The sequence below is a fragment of the Oncorhynchus masou genome, chromosome 1 (assembly GCF_036934945.1).
Source record: "Oncorhynchus masou masou isolate Uvic2021 chromosome 1, UVic_Omas_1.1, whole genome shotgun sequence".
Taxonomy (NCBI): Eukaryota; Metazoa; Chordata; class Actinopteri; order Salmoniformes; family Salmonidae; genus Oncorhynchus; species Oncorhynchus masou.
Window position 1 is genome coordinate 19916454 of NC_088212.1, and position 21539 is coordinate 19937992.

Here is a 21539-nt window from a genome sequence, read left to right on the forward strand (position 1 = left end):
GGGCTCTGCATTATAAACCCTTACCTGTCCACCCTGGGCTCTGCATTATAAACCCTACCTGTCCACCATGGGCTCTGAATTATAAACCTCTACCTGTCTACCCTGGGCTCTGAATTATAAACCTCTACCTGTCCACCATGGGCTCTGAATTATAAACCTCTACCTGTCCACCCTGGGCTCTGCATTATTAACCTCTACCTGTCAAACAAGGGCTCTGCATTATAAACCTCTACCTGTCCACCTTGGGCTCTGAATTATAAACCTCTACCTGTCCACCCTGGGCTCTGCATTATAAACCTCTACCTGTCCATCCTGGGCTCTGAATTATAAACCTCTACCTGTCCACCATGGGCTCTGAATTATAAAGCTCTACCTGTCTACTCTGGGCTCTGAATTATAAACCCCTACCTGTCCACCATGGGCTCTGCATTATAAACCTCTACCTGTCCACCCTGGGCTCTGCATTATAAACCCCTACCTGTCCACCTTGGGCTCTGAATTATAAACCTCTACCTGTCAAACCTGGTCTCTGCATTATAAACTTCTACCTGTCCACCCTGGGCTCTGAATTATAAACCCCTACCTGTCTATTCTGGGCTCTGCATTATAAACCCTTACCTGTCCACCCTGGGCTCTGAATTATAAACCTCTACCTGTCCACCCTGAGCTCTGAATGATAAACCTCTACCTGTCCACCTTGGGCTCAGCATTATAAACCTCTACCTGTCAAACCTGGGCTCTGCATTATAAACCCCTACCTGTCCACCCTGGGCTCTGAATTATAAACCCCTACCTGTCCACCCTGGGCTCTGAATTATAAACCTCTACCTGTCCACCCTGGGCTCTGAATTATAAACCCCTACCTGTCCACCCTGGGCTCTGAATTATAAACCTCTACCTGTCCACCTTGGGCTCAGCATTATAAACCTCTACCTGTCAAACCTGGTCTCTGCATTATAAACTTCTACCTGTCCACCCTGGGCTCTGAATTATAAACCCCTACCTGTCTATTCTGGGCTCTGCATTATAAACCCTTACCTGTCCACCCTGGGCTCTGAATTATAAACCTCTACCTGTCCACCCTGAGCTCTGAATGATAAACCCCTACCTGTCCACCATGGGCTCTGAATTATAAACCTCTACCTGTCTACCCTGGGCTCTAAATTATAAACCTCTACCTGTCCACCCTGGGCTCTGAATTATAAACCCCTACCTGTCCACCCTGGGCTCTGAATTATAAACCTCTACCTGTCCACCATGGGCTCTGAATTATAAACCTCTACCTGTCTATACTGGGCTCTGCATTATAAACCCTTACCTGTCCACCCTGGGCTCTGCATTATAAACCCTACCTGTCCACCATGGGCTCTGAATTATAAACCTCTACCTGTCTACCCTGGGCTCTGAATTATAAACCTCTACCTGTCCACCATGGGCTCTGAATTATAAACCTCTACCTGTCCACCCTGGGCTCTGCATTATTAACCTCTACCTGTCAAACAAGGGCTCTGCATTATAAACCTCTACCTGTCCACCTTGGGCTCTGAATTATAAACCTCTACCTGTCCACCCTGGGCTCTGCATTATAAACCTATACCTGTCCATCCTGGGCTCTGAATTATAAACCTCTACCTGTCCACCATGGGCTCTGAATTATAAAGCTCTACCTGTCTACCCTGGGCTCTGAATTATAAACCCCTACCTGTCCACCATGGGCTCTGCATTATAAACCTCTACCTGTCCACCCTGGGCTCTGCATTATAAACCCCTACCTGTCCACCTTGGGCTCTGAATTATAAACCTCTACCTGTCAAACCTGGTCTCTGCATTATAAACTTCTACCTGTCCACCCTGGGCTCTGAATTATAAACCCCTACCTGTCTATTCTGGGCTCTGCATTATAAACCCTTACCTGTCCACCCTGGGCTCTGAATTATAAACCTCTACCTGTCCACCCTGAGCTCTGAATGATAAACCTCTACCTGTCCACCTTGGGCTCAGCATTATAAACCTCTACCTGTCAAACCTGGGCTCTGCATTATAAACCCCTACCTGTCCACCCTGGGCTCTGAATTATAAACCCCTACCTGTCCACCCTGGGCTCTGAATTATAAACCTCTACCTGTCCACCCTGGGCTCTGAATTATAAACCCCTACCTGTCCACCCTGGGCTCTGAATTATAAACCTCTACCTGTCCACCTTGGGCTCAGCATTATAAACCTCTACCTGTCAAACCTGGTCTCTGCATTATAAACTTCTACCTGTCCACCCTGGGCTCTGAATTATAAACCCCTACCTGTCTATTCTGGGCTCTGCATTATAAACCCTTACCTGTCCACCCTGGGCTCTGAATTATAAACCTCTACCTGTCCACCCTGAGCTCTGAATGATAAACCCCTACCTGTCCACCATGGGCTCTGAATTATAAACCTCTACCTGTCTACCCTGGGCTCTAAATTATAAACCTCTACCTGTCCACCCTGGGCTCTGAATTATAAACCCCTACCTGTCCACCCTGGGCTCTGAATTATAAACCTCTACCTGTCCACCATGGGCTCTGAATTATAAAGCTCTACCTGTCTACCCTGGGCTCTGCATTATAAACCTCTACCTGTCCACCCTGGGCTCTGCATTATAAACCTCTACCTGTCCACCCTGGGCTCTGAATTATAAACCTCTACCTGTCCACCCTGGGCTCTGAATTATAAACCTCTACCTGTCCACCCTGGGCTCTGAATTATAAACCTCTACCTGTCCACCCTGGGCTCTGCATTATAAACCTCTACCTGTCAAACCTGGGCTCTGAATTATAAACCTCTAACTGTCCACCCTGGGCTCTGCATTATAAACCTCTACCTGTCCATCCTGGGCTCTGCATTATAAACCTCTACCTGTCCACCCTGGGCTCTGAATTATAAACCTCTACCTGTCCACCCTGGGCTCTGAATTATAAACCTCTACCTGTCCACCCTGGGCTCTGAATTATAAACCTCTACCTGTCCACCCTGGGCTCTGCATTATAAACCTCTACCTGTCCACCCTGGGCTCTGAATTATAAACCTCTACCTGTCAAACCTGGGCTCTGCATTATAAACCTCTACCTGTCCACCCTGGGCTCTGAATTATAAACCTCTACCTGTCCACCCTGAGCTCTGAATGATAAACCCCTACCTGTCCACCCTGGGCTCTGCATTATAAACCTCTACCTGTCCACCCTGGGCTCTGAATTATAAACCTCTACCTGTCCACCCTGGGCTCTGAATTATAAACCTCTACCTGTCCACCCTGGGCTCTGCATTATAAACCTCTACCTGTCCACCCTGGGCTCTGAATTATAAACCTCTACCTGTCAAACCTGGGCTCTGCATTATAAACCTCTACCTGTCCACCCTGGGCTCTGAATTATAAACCTCTACCTGTCCACCCTGGGCTCTGAATTATAAACCCCTACCTGTCCACCCTGGGCTCTGAATTATAAACCTCTACCTGTCCACCCTGGGCTCTGAATTATAAACCCCTACCTGTCCACCCTGGGCTCTGAATTATAAACCTCTACCTGTCCACCTTGGGCTCAGCATTATAAACCTCTACCTGTCAAACCTGGTCTCTGCATTATAAACTTCTACCTGTCCACCCTGGGCTCTGAATTATAAACCCCTACCTGTCTATTCTGGGCTCTGCATTATAAACCCTTACCTGTCCACCCTGGGCTCTGAATTATAAACCTCTACCTGTCCACCCTGAGCTCTGAATGATAAACCCCTACCTGTCCACCATGGGCTCTGAATTATAAACCTCTACCTGTCTACCCTGGGCTCTAAATTATAAACCTCTACCTGTCCACCCTGGGCTCTGAATTATAAACCCCTACCTGTCCACCCTGGGCTCTGAATTATAAACCCCTACCTGTCCACCTTGGGCTCTGAATTATAAACCTCTACCTGTCCACCCTGGGCTCTGCATTATAAACCTCTACCTGTCCACCCTGGGCTCTGCATTATAAACCTCTACCTGTCCACCCTGGGCTCTGAATTATAAACCTCTACCTGTCCACCCTGGGCTCTGAATTATAAACCTCTACCTGTCCACCCTGGGCTCTGCATTATAAACCTCTACCTGTCCATCCTGGGCTCTGCATTATAAACCTCTACCTGTCCACCCTGGGCTCTGAATTATAAACCTCTACCTGTCCACCCTGGGCTCTGAATTATAAACCTCTACCTGTCCACCCTGGGCTCTGAATTATAAACCTCTACCTGTCCACCCTGGGCTCTGCATTATAAACCTCTACCTGTCCACCCTGGGCTCTGAATTATAAACCTCTACCTGTCAAACCTGGGCTCTGCATTATAAACCTCTACCTGTCCACCCTGGGCTCTGAATTATAAACCTCTACCTGTCCACCCTGGGCTCTGAATTATAAACCTCTACCTGTCCACCCTGGGCTCTGCATTATAAACCTCTACCTGTCCACCCTGGGCTCTGAATTATAAACCTCTACCTGTCCACCCTGGGCTCTGAATTATAAACCTCTACCTGTCCACCCTGGGCTCTGCATTATAAACCTCTACCTGTCCACCCTGGGCTCTGCATTATAAACCTCTACCTGTCAAACCTGGGCTCTGCATTATAAACCTCTACCTGTCCACCCTGGGCTCTGAATTATAAACCTCTACCTGTCCACCCTGGGCTCTGAATTATAAACCTCTACCTGTCTATTCTGGGCTCTGCATTATAAACCTCTACCTGTCAAACCTGGGCTCTGCATTATAAACCTCTACCTTTCAAACCTGGGCTCTGCATTATAAACCTCTACTTGGCCTAGCCACTCCACTTCTCACTGTGGAAACTGAGAGCCACAAGGGAGCAAGGCTCGAGACACACACACACACACACACACACACACACACACACACACACACACACACACACACACACACACACTCACAGAGGGTGCTTCCAGACACCTGCGTGCTTGTGCTTTTGTATCCCTCCCTGCTCTCTCTGCTGCAACTTCTAATGTGTTTCTCCAATTCATTTATATATATTTTTATATATCTTTTCTTTTCCCAAGTCATTTTTCTCCCCTGCTGCCTGGCGTGAGATATTAGGGTATGTGTAAAATAAATGATGTCTATAGCTGTAGGGGTAGTGCTTGCTCCCCCGGAACTACCTACGTCCAAGGAACATTAAACATCAGATCCTCGTTTAGCGAATAAATAACTATTCATTTGAATGGCTTTGTGCGCTGGACTTCTGTGCATATTTTACCAGCCCAAGGAGAGGGCCCATTAGGGACTTAATATAGAATAAATGGCCAGGGGCGTCGGTGGAGCCAGCGGACGCACGACTCAGCAGCATCATGGTGAGTTACTAATGATCTGCAAGGGCTCCAAATGAATCCGTTATATGCAGTATGTATATATTTATATATTATTTTTTAATTGTGTTTGAGAAGAACAAAACGCTAAGCACATCATTTAGGTTTGCCTTAAATGCTTTTCAAAAACAAAATAAATTAGATTCAATTAGCCCGTAATGGAGTGTGTGTGCGTGTTCTCTAGTGTGTGTGTGTGTGTGCGATTATCTTTGTGGGTGTGGGTAAAGAGAGAGGAATTGGAGATTTTTACTAGTGCTGTAGAAGCGATTTGTAGCGCTGATTGTCTTGTTAGCACAAGAATAAGCCCCTGAGTGTGTTGGGTGTAAGTACTTATGTGGGTAGATACATCAGTTTGGACAAATATACATCAGTCTGCCTGTACTGATGCAGTATGGATAGAAGAGAGTGAGGAGGAGGGACTAGAAAGTCTGAAATCAATCCATAAGGAAGACCATTACAATCCAATGTCACTGTCTGGTGGATCAACATTACTAATCAAATTATTTCCATCATTCAGACATCTGTACACCTGTCACTGTTTCTGTCTGTAGAACTGTACCAGTGGATCAGTAGGCCACTTTATCAGGATATTTCCCTATAATCTGATGCTAAACTATAAAAAAAACATCAATGGCAACTCTATTGATATGCAACCAGGAAAACCTGGTTCAGTCTGCTTTCCAACAAACACTGGGGGATTAATTAACCTTTCAGCAGGTCAATAACCTAAAACACAAGGCCAAATCTACACTGGAGTTGCTAACCAAGAAGACAGGGAATGTTCCTGAGTGGCCGAGTTACAGTTTAGACTAAAATCTACTTGAAAATCTTTGGCAAGACCTGAAAATATTTGTCTAGTAATGATTTAACACACATTTGACAGAACTTGAAGACTTTTGAGAAGAGTAATGGACAAATGTTGCACAATCCAGGTGTGGAAAGCTCTTAGAGACTTACCCAGAAAGACTCACAGCTGTAACCACTGCCAAAGGTGCTTCTACAAAATATTGACACAAGGGTGTAAATTAGATCTTTCTGTATTAATTTTCAGTCAATTGGCAAAAAATTCTAAAAACATGTTTTTGCTTTGTTATTATGTGGTATTGTGTGTAGATGGGGGCACATATATATATATTTGAAATCTTTTTGAATTCAGGCTGTAACACTTCAACATTTGGAATAATAAGGGGTATGAATACTTCATGGAGGCACTGTATGTATGGGGTTAGTGTATAGTTAATGGAAATGTTGTTGACAGTTAGTTGAACATCTGCAGAACTTCTACAAACCATCTATTTGGGACTACCAAATAAAGTGTTAATGTGTATGTCTGTGTTTCTCTTTGTTGCTGTGACTAGATGTTTGTCTCTGTGCATGTAGTATCTGTGCTCCTCTGACTCGGTTTAAGCAAAGCGAGATAATCAGCCGTAAGTGCATCTAACTTCCACAAAAACACATTTTCCAAAATGGGAGCATTTATTTATTATTTAGCAAATTTACTTGTTGGTAAAACAAAGCGATTTCTTCAACTCTTCAGAGTGATTGAGCCATCTGGAGCACTCTCTCTCTCTGTCTCTCTCTCTGTCTCTCTCTCTGCCGCTTTCTGTCTCTCTCTCTGTTTCTCTCTGTCTGTCTCTCTCTCTGTCTCTCTGCCGCTCTCTGTCTCTCTCTCTGTTTCTCTCTGTCTCTCTCTGTCTGCCTGTCTCTCTGTCTCTCTGCCGCTCTCTGTCTCTCTCTCTGTTTCTCTCTCTCTGTTTCTCTCTCTCTGTCTCTGTCTGTCTCTGTCTCGCTCTCTGTCTCTCTGCCGCTCTCTGTCTCTCTCTCTGTTTCTCTCTGTCTGCCTGTCTCTCTGTCTCGCTCTCTGTCTCTCTCTTTGTATCGCTCTCTCTCTTTCTTCTTTATCTCTGCAGTAATGAAGTTACTTGTACAAATTACATTTCGGTTTAGAAACCTACCTCAAACCCCATTCACATCTCGGTTCCAAGTTTCCAAGTTACAAAAAGCACAAAAAAGTAGCTTCCAGCGTCCTAAAAATGAATACTTAAAATAATTCATGAGGGGACATTTTAACACAATCTTAATATGCATCTTATCTCCAAGAGGAGCCACATAGTTTTTCATTGTCAATAACGTATTTATATTTCATTGGGTTAAAATTGTAAAAGAATATTCCCAAACAGAATAAATGGAATGCTGACAAATGTTAGGAGATGCAGGGTCTTGGTGTTTTCTGCTAAGCTAACGGCAAGCCTGGTAATTAGCCGCGGCAGTTGAAGTGTTGGTTGGTGTCGGCATGCTGAGGAGTTGATGAACTGTAGGAGACATAGAAGCCTGGAGCCACGTGCATAGAGACGTTACCATATTCATGAGAGTGAGTTTGTGTGAGGTGGGTGGGGGTGGGGTTCTATGTCTTTGTTCCAGAGTTAGAGATGTTTTTTTATGCCTGTTTTTCTTTTGTTGTTGTTTTACCTGCCATTTTAGCTAGATGCAAAGAGTGTTTACAATGTTTGTGTTTCTGAGCATGCAAGTGTTTGTGTCTCATCATTGTGTTTGTCTGTGTTAGAGGGTATGTTAATTTTGTTTATTCGTCTCCGAGCCTTCCTTATTATTTATTTATGCCAGGACAGTTTTACCCAGCAACCCTTGCAAATAATTATCTGTGCTAATTATGGGCCTGCAGTCACAGCGCTCCAAATGCTTTTCTGTTGAGACGGGCTCTGGGATAGCAGGTGCAGGGCGGCCCTCCCAGGGACTAAGATTAAAGAGTGGGCCTCCTCCCTAATGTCGGAACCCATAACCAAATCTTGTGGTAGCTAACTACTGTTTGACAGTCTGTCACGAGAGATTACATGAAGCCTGACCAGGACACCAGTCATATCCATATAGCCAATGGCTATACTTTTAGTTTTTGTATATGTTTACATGTTGCTCACTGGACTCATTTTGCCATTGTTTGGGACATCCCTCCCTTTGAGTTGATTTGGGCAAAAAGATCAATGGTAGGTAAGTAAGCAAAAAAACAATGCATTGATAGATTCTAGCCCCAAATCTTTTACCATGTTGTTGGGTGAATCAAGCACATGGGCAGAATATCCAAGTTACATTTGTGCGTATGTTGTGTGACAAACTTACTTCCTCCACCTCCTTCCCTTACCGCCCCTTACCCCCATCCAGTCTGTCTCCCAAAGTTCCACAGAGTTGTGCACAGAGCGGATGGTGTCAGCTCGCTCCTTGCCACTCCATTTGCAGAAGCTGTACTGCTGTGATCACAGACAGACGTATAAATCAAACCTAGCTTGATGGATTCATCAGGGCGACGAAACGATCGCCTCAGAAGAGCGCCGGAGCTCTCTGAGCATCGTGTTTTTGACAGAAAGGGTAGGCAAAGAGCCTAAATGGATGAATGGTTGATTAATTATTTGCCTGAGATGTTGTCGACAGCAGGAAATGTGTTTTTGCTTTGACTGTGTTTGCATGGGAATTTGCGCGCGGGGTGTGAGTTATGGAGCACCAGTTTATACCTAAGGCTATTATTCTGCATAATGACGGCAGGTTGGAGGAGACACTAAAGACTCACTACCTGTGGAGCAAACAGAACTAGGGGGAGGGGGAAAGAAGGGGAGGGGAGAGAGAGAGAGAGAGAGAGAGAGAGAGAGAGAGAGAGAGAGAGAGAGAGAGAGAGAGAGAGAAAGGAGGGAGAGAGAGAGAGAGAGGAGGGAGAGAGAGGGGAGGGAGAGAGAGGGGAGGGAGGGAGAGAGAGAAAGGAGGGAGGGAGAGAGGGGAGGGAGAAAGCGAGAGAGAGAGAGGGGAGGGAGAGAGAGAGAGGAGGGAGAGTGAAAAGAGGAAGAGTGAGAAGGGGGATAGATAGAATAGAACATAGATAGTGGGAAGCATAGAGACAGGCAGACTGAGATGAATAGAGGAAGGGAGCAAGTAAAACATGAAGCAACAAAGTATCAGAGACAAAGAAAGGCATCAGGTGTGTATGGCTTACCTCCCATGTTCATCTCATTCATCTAGTTATATTGACCAAAATTTATATTATTTCCAGTCATTTATTATGGAACTGATGTGTAGGCCGAGGAACTTACACATCACGGACAAACTGAAATGGTCCACCCACACAGACAGAGTGGTGAAGAAGGCGCAACAGCGCCTCTTCAACATCAGGAGGCTGAAGAAATTTGGCTTGTCACCTAAAATACTCACAAACCTTTACAGAAGAACAATCGAGAGCATCCTGTCGGGCTGTATAAACGCCTGGTACGGCAACTGCATAGCCCTCAACCGCAAGGCTCTCCAGAGAGTAGTGCGGTTGCAAAACGCATCACCGGGGGCAAACTACCTGCTCTCCAGGTCACTCTACAGCACCCAATGTCACAGGAAGGCCGAAAAGATCATCAAGGACAACAATCACCTGAGCCACTGCCTGTTCACCCCGCTATCATCCAGAAGGCGAGGTCAGTACAGGTGCATCAAAGCTGGGACCGAGAGACTGAAAAACAGCTTCTATCTCAAGGCCATCAGACTGTAAAAACAGCCATCACTAACACAGAGAGGCTGCTGCCAACATACAGACTCAAATCTCTGGCCACTTTAATACATGGACTTAATAAAGGTATCACTAGTCACTTTAAATAATGCCACTTTAATAATGTTTACATATCCTACATTACTCATACTGTATCCTATACCATCTATTGCATCTTGCCTATGCCGCATGGCCATCGCTCATCCATATATTTATATGTACATATTCTCATTCATCCCTTTACATTTGTGTGTATAAGGTAGTTGTTGTGAATTTGTTAGATTACTTGTTATTTAGTACTGTTTTGTCAGAACTAGAAGCACAAGCATTTTGCTACACTCACATTAACATCTGCTAAGCATGAGTATGTGACCAATAAAATGTTATTTGATTTGGGATACCTAGTCAGTTGTACAACTGAATTCATTCAACTGAAATGTGTCTTCGGCACCCAGGGAACAGTGGATTAACTGCGTTGCTCAGGAGCCCAACGAACTATTTGACCTTGTCAGCTCAGGGATTCCATCCAGCAACCTTTACAGTACTCCAGTACATTTGTAAAGACTTACATAGATTTATATATTATTCCAGTGCGTTTGTATAGACTTACATTGTTAGATTCTCTACATGAGAGATACAAAACCATGGGGTGGCTTAAGGAGAGGAACGTGAGAGGTTCAGTTGGAATGGGTGGAATGACTGGAGAGGGAGGAGGGAATCTTCGTGGAGGAAAAACTCTTTAGAAATAACTCCGACTGAGATAGTGTTTTAAAGTTTAGATGATGGGTTCTGTGCTTTTAGGCAATGTGTTTGGTATCGTGGTTGGTATCATGAGGTTAGTAAGTGATATTTTAGCTGATGATTTGGGGATGTTGGGGGGTGAGCATGGGGGGGTGTGTGGCTTGTAATTTACTCGCGTTACAAACAAATGGCAGACAGACTGTGGCTCTGCGTGTCATCTGATTTGCGCTTTACTTTCTCTCTGTGTTTTCCAGCTTGTGTGTGCGTGCGTGGGGGAGTCAAGGTTTGTGCACATCACTGGTTGTATAATTGTATTCATGAGCCGACATATTATATACATCGTGTGAATATGTTTGTTTTTAACAAGGCTTCGGAGGCCTCATAGCACTTATCAGGATATCGCTGGTGAAAAATGACTGTGTCGCCGGGGTGACAGTTGTGTGTCAGCAGATTGATGGGGCTCTCCCTGACAGCAGCCATATTCAGCAGGAGTAGAGTTGAGAGAGAAGCCGTGCGGCCCTCATCCACGTAGGTTAATATGAACTCAGCCTTCACATCTTAGTGAACAACATTCTCTACAACATCCATCCATCCCTTCTACTGGGCCTTCACACACCACACAGACACGGATCACACAACTCACAAAGCACTCTGCACACACACACACACACACTCAGGTGTGTCGTACGCACCTACACAGACATAGCACAGGGCATATAGCCTGGAATGGTGTATAACAAGGTTGTAGAATATGCAAAGAGAGGAGTGATTGAAAATTCCCCAGACATAGTGTGTCAACCTCTTATAGATATCCACTGTTGCCTCTGCACATGTGCAGTAGCTATTCACTTCCTATACTTCGTTACAATAGCTCATAAACTTAATGCCATCATTTTCTTAATGCCAGAATTGTCCTTCATTGATCTGGAAACGCCAGGGGAGGAGACTGAGGGAACTTTCTTTACCCATATCTTTCATGCAATTACAATGTACTTGTACACACAGTACTTATTTAAACAAGATTTGTTAATTTTCTAAGTCTATTCATTTCATGTTATCTATTTGTTTATATTTGATATAAAGTTGTGTTTTAATGTGTTGACAATTTCCCTGTATTATTCTAAGTTATAATGACATATAGGTTTCTTTAAAAAATGAAGGGTGTTATTTAAAAGCATACAAGTATGTTAACTTGTGCACCATTGAAAAAACAAACAACCATCATACAACAAATGTAGTAATTCATTTCGCTATTTGTTTTAAAATGTAACACTTACACACTTTTTTCATTGTCTTGCAAATTAGGGATGCCACAGCATCATTGTTAATCATTGAAGAGAGAAATAACCTAGATGGAAAAAAACAAGCTCCCTTGACAAACAAATCCATTAATTAATGCAACTTTCTCTCCATCAATCAATGGAGCTGCCAGAGAATTACCATAATCTTGGAATGTTTGATGTGTTAAGAGCAAACAGTTAATTTCCAAACGATAAATCATCAAATGTCTCTTTACCCCTCTCTGTGCCCTGACAGCTTCGTCTCTCATCAAAATAGACAAAAACATTCTTTAAAAACACTTTTGACTCGATACAAACAATTTGACCGGGGACCAAAAAGTTTGTTATATCGGTTTAAGTGGAGTTTTGTAAGTGGCATAAAAAGGTTTAGATAAAGAAATTATGAATATTAAAGGGAAATTTGTTTACTTACCCTGTAAGCAGTCTATGAACAGGGTATAACCTCAATACATGCTTTGGTTTAGTTTCAATGGCACTGTTTCCAAATACTAACGTTTTAGCATTTGTGGCACAAATCCCATGGAAGTCATGGTACCTACAGTACCAGTCAAAAGTTTGGACACACCTATTAATTTCAGGGTTTTTCTTTATATTTACGATTTTCTACGTTGTAGACTAATAGTGAAGACATCAAATGTATGAAATAACACATGGAATCAGGTAGTAACCAAAAAAGTTTTAAACAAATAAAAATGTATATTTTAGACTATTCAAAGCAGTCACTCTTTGCCTTGATGACAGCTTTGCACACTCTTGGCATTCTCTCAACCAGCTTCATGAGGTAGTCACCTGGAACGCATTTCAATTAACAGGTGTGCCGTGTGTTAAAAGTTAATTTGTGGAATTTCTTTCCTCAATGCGTTTGAGCCAATCAGTTGTGTTGTGACAAGCTAGGGGTGGTATACAGAAGATAACCCTATTTGGTAAAAGACCAAGTCCATATTATGGCAAGAACAGCACAAATAAACAAGAAATGACAGTCCATCATTACTTTAAGACATGAAGGTCAGTCAATCCAGAAAATGTCAAGAACTTTGACACTTTTTCAAGTACAGTTGCAAAAACCATCAAGCACTATGATGAAACTGGCTCTCATGAGGACCGCCACAGGAAAGGAAGACCCAGAGTTACCTCTGCAGCAGAGGATAAGTTCACTAGAGTTAACTGCATCTCAGATTGCAGCCTAAATAAATGATTCACAGAGTTCAAGTAACAAACACATCTCAACATCAACTGTTCAGAGGAGACTATGTGAATCAGGTCTTCGTGGTCAAATTGCTGCAAAGAAACCACTACTAAAGGACACCCATAAGAATAAGAGACTTGTTTGGGCCAAGAAACCCGAGCAATGAACATTAGACCGGTGGAAATCTGTCCTTTGGTCTGATGAGTCCAAATTTTAGATTTTTTTTCCATCCGCCAAGTCTTTGTGAGACGCAGAGTAGGTGAACGGATGATCTCATCAAGTGTGGTTCCCACCGTGAAGCATGGGGGAGGAGGTGTGATGGTGTGGGGGTGCTTTGCTGGTGACACTGTCAGTGATTTATTTAGAATTCAAGGCACACTTAACCAGCATGGCTACCACAGCATTCTGCAGTGATACGCCATCCCATATGGTTTGCACTTGGTGGGATTATCATTTGTTTTTCAACAGGACAATGACCCAAAACACACCTCCAGGCTGTGTAAGGGCTGTTTGACCAAGAAGGAGAGTGGTGGGGTGCTGCATCAGATGACCTGGCCTCCACAATCACCCGACCTCAAACCAATTGAGATGGTTTGGGATGAGTTGGACCGCAGAGTTAAGGAAAAGCAGCCAACAAGTGCTCAGCATATGTGGGAACTCCTTCAAGACTGTTGGAAAATCATCCCTCATGAAACTGGTTGAGAGAATGCCAAGAGTGAACAAAGCTATCATCAAGCTAAAGGGTGTCTACTTCGAACAATCTAAAAGATAAAATATATTTGGATTTGTTTAACATTTCTTTGGTCACTACATGATTCCATGTATTATTTCATAGTTTTGATGTCTTCACTATTATTCTACAATGTAGAAAATAGTACAAATAAAGAAACCCTTGACAAGTAGGTGTGTTCAAACTTTTGACTGGTACTTTATATTAGGATTTTTGGTGCATTATGTGCAAATCATCAATGTGACTTTGTTGAGCTACACCATTTGAGATACTAATATTAAAAAAGTTTTGCGCTAGGGAGGATGGAGAGAGTCTTTAAATCTAACACACATATTTCCTACTTTCATATGACCACCTAGTACTGGAATGCTCGTCATGGCCTGGTTGGGGAGCTCCAGTCATTCTGTCACCACCATGGTTATGAGAGTCGAGTCGTAGTCTCATCTCACCAGAGTGACCCTCGCCATCCACGCCAGCAGGTGGCAGTGTACTCAGACAACTCTTACATTCTCAACCAGGTATGTGTTATTTTGCAGACCTACATAGATACACACACATCAGCTAGAAGAGCGGTATACACAGATCACCTCGCCCAGAGTTATATACACATCACCTAGAAGAGCGGTATACACATCACCTAGAAGAGTGGTATACACAGATCACCTCGCCCAGAGTTATATACACATCACCTAGAAGAGCGGTATACACATCACCTAGAAGAGCGGTATACACAGATCACCGAGGAAATACAATGTATATACAAAAGTACGTGGACACCCTTTCAAAAGATTGGTGGATAAATAATGGTCTGGGGCTGTTTTCATGGTTCGGGCTCGGCCCCTTAATTCCAGTGAAGGGAAATCTTAACGCTATAGCATACAATGACATTGTAGACGATTCTTTGCTTCCAACTGTGTGGCAACAGTTTGGGGAAGGCCCTTTCCTGTTTCAGCATGACAATGCCCCCGTGCACAAAGCTAGGTCCATACAGAAATGGTTTGTCGAGATCGGTGTGGAAGAACTTGACTGGCCTGCACAGAGCCCTGAACTCAACCCCATCGATTACCGTTGGGATGAATTGGGCTGCTGACTGTGAGCCAGGCTTATTGCCCAACGTATTCTTCTTCTTTGTGTTTGCCCTGAGGCCATCATGTCTTTTCTATGGAGTGTGTATGGGCCTTTAAACAGCTGCTGTGTATTTGTAAAGTAGCACGGACTGTGGAAGCAGAGTTAAAAGCTATCAAGAGAGTAAGATCGTGTGTTCTATGTGAGGGAAGAATGAGGTGGGTGAACAGGGTAGAGAGAGGATATTGACCCGTGTGGCCTCATACCCCTCTCCAGCATGAACCAAGCTTTTTGGAGAGGATACAAGGGATCACTTTGTGTGTGTGTGTTGTGGAAGGCTTTGATATCAGCACTGTGTGTGTGTGTTTATAAATCTGTTTACGCCTCATTAAATATGCATTACCTGTCTCATTACAGCTGTATCCCCACCACAGCTAATGGAGTCAGCTCCCCTCTGTCTCACACAAGGTGTGTGTGTGTGAATATGACTCTGATTTCTAAACTGAGATTTTGCAGTCTTTAGTGGACATTACTGAGAATGACTGATTGTCAGTGATTATTATGTGTTTGCTATGTATTTGTCACCCATTTAGTCATTTTCCCCACCTCCAGACTTGAAAATGTTGCATCCCATTCTTGGAGCCAGCAAACCTGGTGTTCATCACCAGTGGACAGCGAGTCAGGACCAAGCCGACAAAACTGACACCCAGTATGGATATGACTACGCTGACCACCCCACACACAACCTCCATGAGACTGAAGGCCATGCCTACTACCAAACCCACAACCATGCTGCAGATATGAGAGATGCTGGCCTCAGCCAACATTATGAAAATGAAGGACATACTACTACTTCCTACTACTACCATGCTGAAGGCAATGACAAAGACCAATCTGATGAGTATAGCCATTATGTTAGTGACGGCCAGGCCCACTGGGAGGCTGAACGTAAAGTCCACTCCAGAAGAGCCATACGGCCCCACAGGCAACTATCTTCTTGAAGACCATGCCCATTAGGAGACTGAAGAGCAGACCCCGTATGTTCCTGATGGTTATGCCCACTTTCTACTCTCCAGGTAAGTTCTTTACCAGCCCGGACCCAGATCTGTTTCTGCTGTCTTGGTTGGCAAGTTTGACATGACAATTACCATAGGAGTTGGCAAGACCACACAAACAGATCTAGGACCAGGTTATTAAAATTCCATTAGTGGATCAATATCTAATACCTTTTTGAACCTTTTTGACTAGACTAGAATAGACTGGTGATTAGCAAGGGAGGTGAGTGGCTGTGACATTGAGCTGCAGTATGATGTATGACCACAGGGGTGCAGTACAGATCCTACAGGATAAATGTATGGTGGTGGCAAGTTGGTCCAGAGTCAAAGTGTGTGTTTGGAACTATGTTAACAAGTATGTGTTTGTGAGACTGTGTTAACAAGTATGTGTTTGTGAGACTGTGTTAACAAGTATGTGTTTGAGACTGTGTTTGTGAGACTGTGTTAGCAAGTATGTATTTGTGAGACTGTTAACAAGTATGTGTTTGTGAGACTGTGTTAACAAGTATGTGTTTGTGAGACTGTGTTAACAAGTATTTGTTTGTGAGACTGTGTTAACAAGTATGTGTTTGTGAGACTGTGTTAACAAGTATGTGTTTGAGACTGTGTTAACAAGTATGTGTTTGTGAGACTGTTAACAAGTATGTGTTTGTGAGACTGTGTTTGACATGTGTTGGTGTTCTATTGTTTCTCTATGATGCAGGACCAGTAATAGATCAGTTACATTTATTTGAATCCCATTGCATGAGGTCTCTCCATGTGTGTGTGTGTGGGTGTGCGCGTGTGTGTGTGTTAGTAGCAGCTCACTGATGCCTGCATATATGACAAAGTTCTTCCAAGGTTCCTACATGGCATGTATCCCAATGTCAATTTAGAATGTTTTATCAATTTATAAATATGTATTTCTTTATTTATGGATTTCACTTTGTATTGACTGCTGTGTGGGTGTTAAACTTCAACCCTGATTTCAGATGTGATGGGAAAGTAGTAGAGGTCGACCGATTAATCGGAATGGCCGATTTAATTAGGGCCAATTTTAAGTTTTCATAACAATCGGTATTCGGCATTTTTGGACACCGATTGTGGCCAATTACATTGCACTCCACGAGGAGACTGCGTGGCAGGCTTGACCACCTGTTACGAGAGTGCAGCAAGAAGCCAAGGTAAATTGCTAGCTAGCATTAAACTTCTCTTATAAAAAACAATCTTAACATAATCACTAGTTAACTACACATGGTTGATGATATTACTAGTTTATCTAGCTTGTCCTGCGTTGCATATAATCGATGCGGTGCCTGTTAGTTTCTCATCGAATCACAGCCTACTTCGCCAAACGGGTGATGATTTAACAAAAGCGCATTCGCGAAAAAAGCACTGTTGTTGCACCAATGTGTACCTAACCATAAACATATATGCCTTTCTTTAAAATCAATTACGCAAGTATATATTTTTAAACCTGCATATTTAGTTAATATTGCCTGCTAACATGATTTTTTTTAACTAGAGAAATTGTGTCACGTCTCTTGCGTTCCGTGCAAGCAGAGTCAGGGTATATGCAGCAGTTTGGGCCGCCCGGCTTGTTGTGAACTATGTGAAGACCATTTCTTCCTAACAAAGACCTTAATTAATTAACTTAATTTGCCAGAATTGTACATAATTATGACATTTACATTTACATTACATTTAAGTCATTTAGCAGACGCTCTTATCCAGAGCGACTTACAAATTGGTGAATTCACCTTCTGACATCCAGTGGAACAGCCACTTTACAATAGTGCATCGAAATCATTTAAGGGGGGGTGAGAAGGATTACTTATCCTATCCTAGGTATTCCTTGAAGAGGTGGGGTTTCAGGTGTCTCCGGAAGGTGGTGATTGACTCCGCTGTCCTGGCGTCGTGAGGGAGTTTGTTCCACCATTGGGGGCCAGAGCAGCGAACAGTTTTGACTGGGCTGAGCGGGAACTGTACTTCCTCAGTGGTAGGGAGGCGAGCAGGCCATAGGTGGATGAACGCAGTGCCCTTGTTTGGGTGTAGGGCCTGATCAGAGCCTGGAGGTACTGCAGTGCCGTTCCCCTCACAGCTCCGTAGGCAAGCACCATGGTCTTGTAGCGGATGCGAGCTTCAACTGGAAGCCAGTGGAGAGAGCGGAGGAGCGGGGTGACGTGAGAGAACTTGGGAAGGTTGAACACCAGACGGGCTGCGGCGTTCTGGATGAGTTGTAGGGGTTTAATGGCACAGGCAGGGAGCCCAGCCAACAGCGAGTTGCAGTAATCCAGACGGGAGATGACAAGTGCCTGGATTAGGACCTGCGCCGCTTCCTGTGTGAGGCAGGGTCGTACTCTGCGGATGTTGTAGAGCATGAACCTACAGGAACGGGCCACCGCCATGATGTTGGTTGAGAACGACAGGGTGTTGTCCAGGATCACGCCAAGGTTCTTAGCGCTCTGGGAGGAGGACACAATGGAGTTGTCAACCGTGATGGCGAGATCATGGAACGGGCAGTCCTTCCCCGGGAGGAAGAGCAGCTCCGTCTTGCCGAGGTTCAGCTTGAGGTGGTGGTCCGTCATCCACACTGATATGTCTGCCAGACATGCAGAGATGCGATTCGCCACCTGGTCATCAGAAGGGGGAAAGGAGAAGATTAATTGTGTGTCGTCTGCATAGCAATGATAGGAGAGACCATGTGAGGTTATGACAGAGCCAAGTGACTTGGTGTATAGCGAGAATAGGAGAGGGCCTAGAACAGAGCCATAACATTGAAGGTTGTGCAATGTAACAGCAATATTTAGACTTTAGACGGTTCCATATTTCACTGAAAGATTAAATGTTTTATTTTCGAAATAATAGTTTCCTGATTTGACCATATTAATGACCTAAGGCTCGTATTTATGTGTGTTTTCATGTTATAATTAAGTCTATAATTTGATAGGTGCTTCTGGAAAGTATTGACTCAGGGGTGTGAATACTTATGTAAATGAGATATTTCTATATTTCATTTTCAATAAATTTGCAAAGATTTCTAAAAACACGTTTTCACTTTGTCATTATGGGGTATTGCGTGTCGATGGGTGAGGGAAAAAAATGTTTTATCCATTTTGAATTCAGGCTTTAACAGAACAAAATGTGGAATAAGTCAAGGGGTATAAATACTTTCTGAAGGCACTGAAGCTAGCTAATTATTTGGCTATGGGCTGGCACTGACAGTAATGGTTTATGGAAAGTGAATTAAATTATTTCTTCATCATCTTGCTAGGTAGTTATCTAGCTATGGCCATCTGGCTTGTATCAACAAGTGCTTTCTACGAAATTGCAACGTTAGCGCAGATAGCTTGGAATCTAGACTATAAGCAATACGCACAGATATGTATTGCCAAACAACGCTACTGCCACCTTCTGGTTTGGAGTATTTTAACAAGGCTGAGTGGCTGAGGACTTTGCTGTGTGAACACAAAAGAGATTGACTGCCAACACTCAGAGGTCCTAAGTATTGTTGACAGGTAAACGTTTGACAATTCTACTGGTGTGTCTGAGCTTTATGGTTATAACAAGTAAAAACGCATCAACCTGTCAGTTTTAAGTCAATTGTCACAAAAAGTTATACTATCATGCCTTTGTCTTGCCCCTCTCCTCCTTTCTCACCACTGCCCCATCTCCCCCTCTCCCTACCCTTCTCTCACCCTCTCTCTCTGTAGTTCAGCAGTAAGATAAAGTATGTGAACAGCCGGGCGGAGCTGCAAGATATAATTCCATTGTAGTATGTGAACATCCCTGAGAACATTATCAAGTGAGTGAGCATGACATATACACCCACATGGAATGAGAATGGAAGGGCGTTCCACCACTTAGTTTAGGAAACTGTGAACTGACTATAAACTTCACAGAACCTGATACATTGCATTTGCATAAGAACACACTGTCGTTATGTAATAAAAGCTTTTAAGAGTGACAATGTTTTCAATCCACAACGGATCAAAACATTGTCACTATTAAAAGGTGATATTAGGAGCATAATAGGGTTCCGAACTTTTTGGTTTGTTTCATATTAATCGCCAAGCATCTGTGATATGAGATTTGTGTATGATAACAACAACCATTAGTCAAATATAATATGTTTTGCTCTGAGCCGTATTCTGGTCAAAGACCTTTTCCATCTCGGGTTGGAGCACTAATATAATATACCCTCAGCCAGTCATACTTTGAGTCTGGCTCACAAGACGAGCACTAATGTCAATGTTATGAAACATTATAGGCAGATTTAGAGCTGAATGGAAACAAGGAACAAGGAAATAACTAAATAATTTGCATGCGAGGGATTCCTTTAAGGCACAATCTCTGATCCCTTTTACGGTCCCTCTTTATAACCAGTGATGACATATCCCTCTAGACATTTCTAAATCTCTCATTGTAGGTCTACATTCTCATACTTTTACAAAACAGTATGCCCATACTATAGTTTAATGAAGATACTGTCTTTCCATTCTGCCTTTCTCTTTCCCACAGAGTTGATAAAAGAATAAACTCTGTGGTGTTTGATCATTCCTTGATGACAGGCTACCCGTTTGGCCATATGACGCTGTGGTCAAGAGTAGACACTCTTCCTGCCTGAGAGTTTTTGTAAGCAAACATGTTTTTGAAATGTAATCCATTGTTTAAAACCTGTCACACTCAATTACTATGTTATTGTCCAGGATCATAAGGTTGTCTCCACATACAGTACAGTTAGGGGCATTAAAAAGGTACCTCTTCTAAATGATTTTGCTGTAGCAATGAGACATCATTAATGTGACACACTCGCAGGGTGACTGCAAGCTCCAATTTTATTAGCAATCATCTACCAATAACCCATGTAATGAAATACGTTTCTCAAATATGCCTCTGACAGTGCAGTTCTATCATTGTTTTTCTTGCTCTGCAGTACAGGTTAATTTTAGGATGCCCCCAACTGTACAAGTACATACACTTGCAGTGTGTGCATGCGTGTGTGTGTTTGTGTGACTCAAGTTGGCCACTGTGCATTCACGTACTGTACATTTACATATGTAAAAGTAAATATCTGTTACCTTCAGCCCTGATGTCTACATTGTGTCCTTTCTCTGCGAGTGTTGATCAAGTGTATTGTAATGTCCCTCTTTATGTTATGTTATCTTATGGCAGGGATTGGCCCTTGGGTGCTTTTATTTGGCCCCCCAAGTTTTCTGAGAAAAAAAAAAATATTATTATTGTTGGACATAAGACTGTGAAAACCAGAATCATCTCCAAGTGATTTTAATTTTAGAAATCTGTTCCCAAACATGATACATGTGATCAATACAAATGTAAGCAAGGTTTGAAATTATTATGTTTTAGTGAAATATGATATCTGTTTGGGATTCTTGCGGACAAATTGCAGTCTACTAATGATTTGTAATTATGTTCTGGCCCACCGACCATCCTCTCAACAACAACAAAAAAATTGATCGGCGTCTGAATCTAGTTGATGATCCCTGTCTTATGGTCTGATATTGTTTGTAAAACTTTACTTAAAACGTTGCAGGGATACAAGTATTGTG

At 43.2% G+C, this 21539-nt stretch overlaps 1 long non-coding RNA gene across 1 annotated transcript; it reads left to right on the top strand.

Moving 5' to 3' along the window:
* The first annotated feature begins 15782 nt into the window (after positions 1 to 15782).
* Positions 15783 to 20693, top strand: LOC135547491 (uncharacterized). The gene is made up of 3 exons (XR_010456724.1): positions 15783 to 16011; positions 19683 to 19774; positions 20491 to 20693. It is a non-coding gene; the product is annotated as an uncharacterized LOC135547491 (long non-coding RNA).
* The last annotated feature ends 846 nt before the right edge of the window (positions 20694 to 21539 follow it).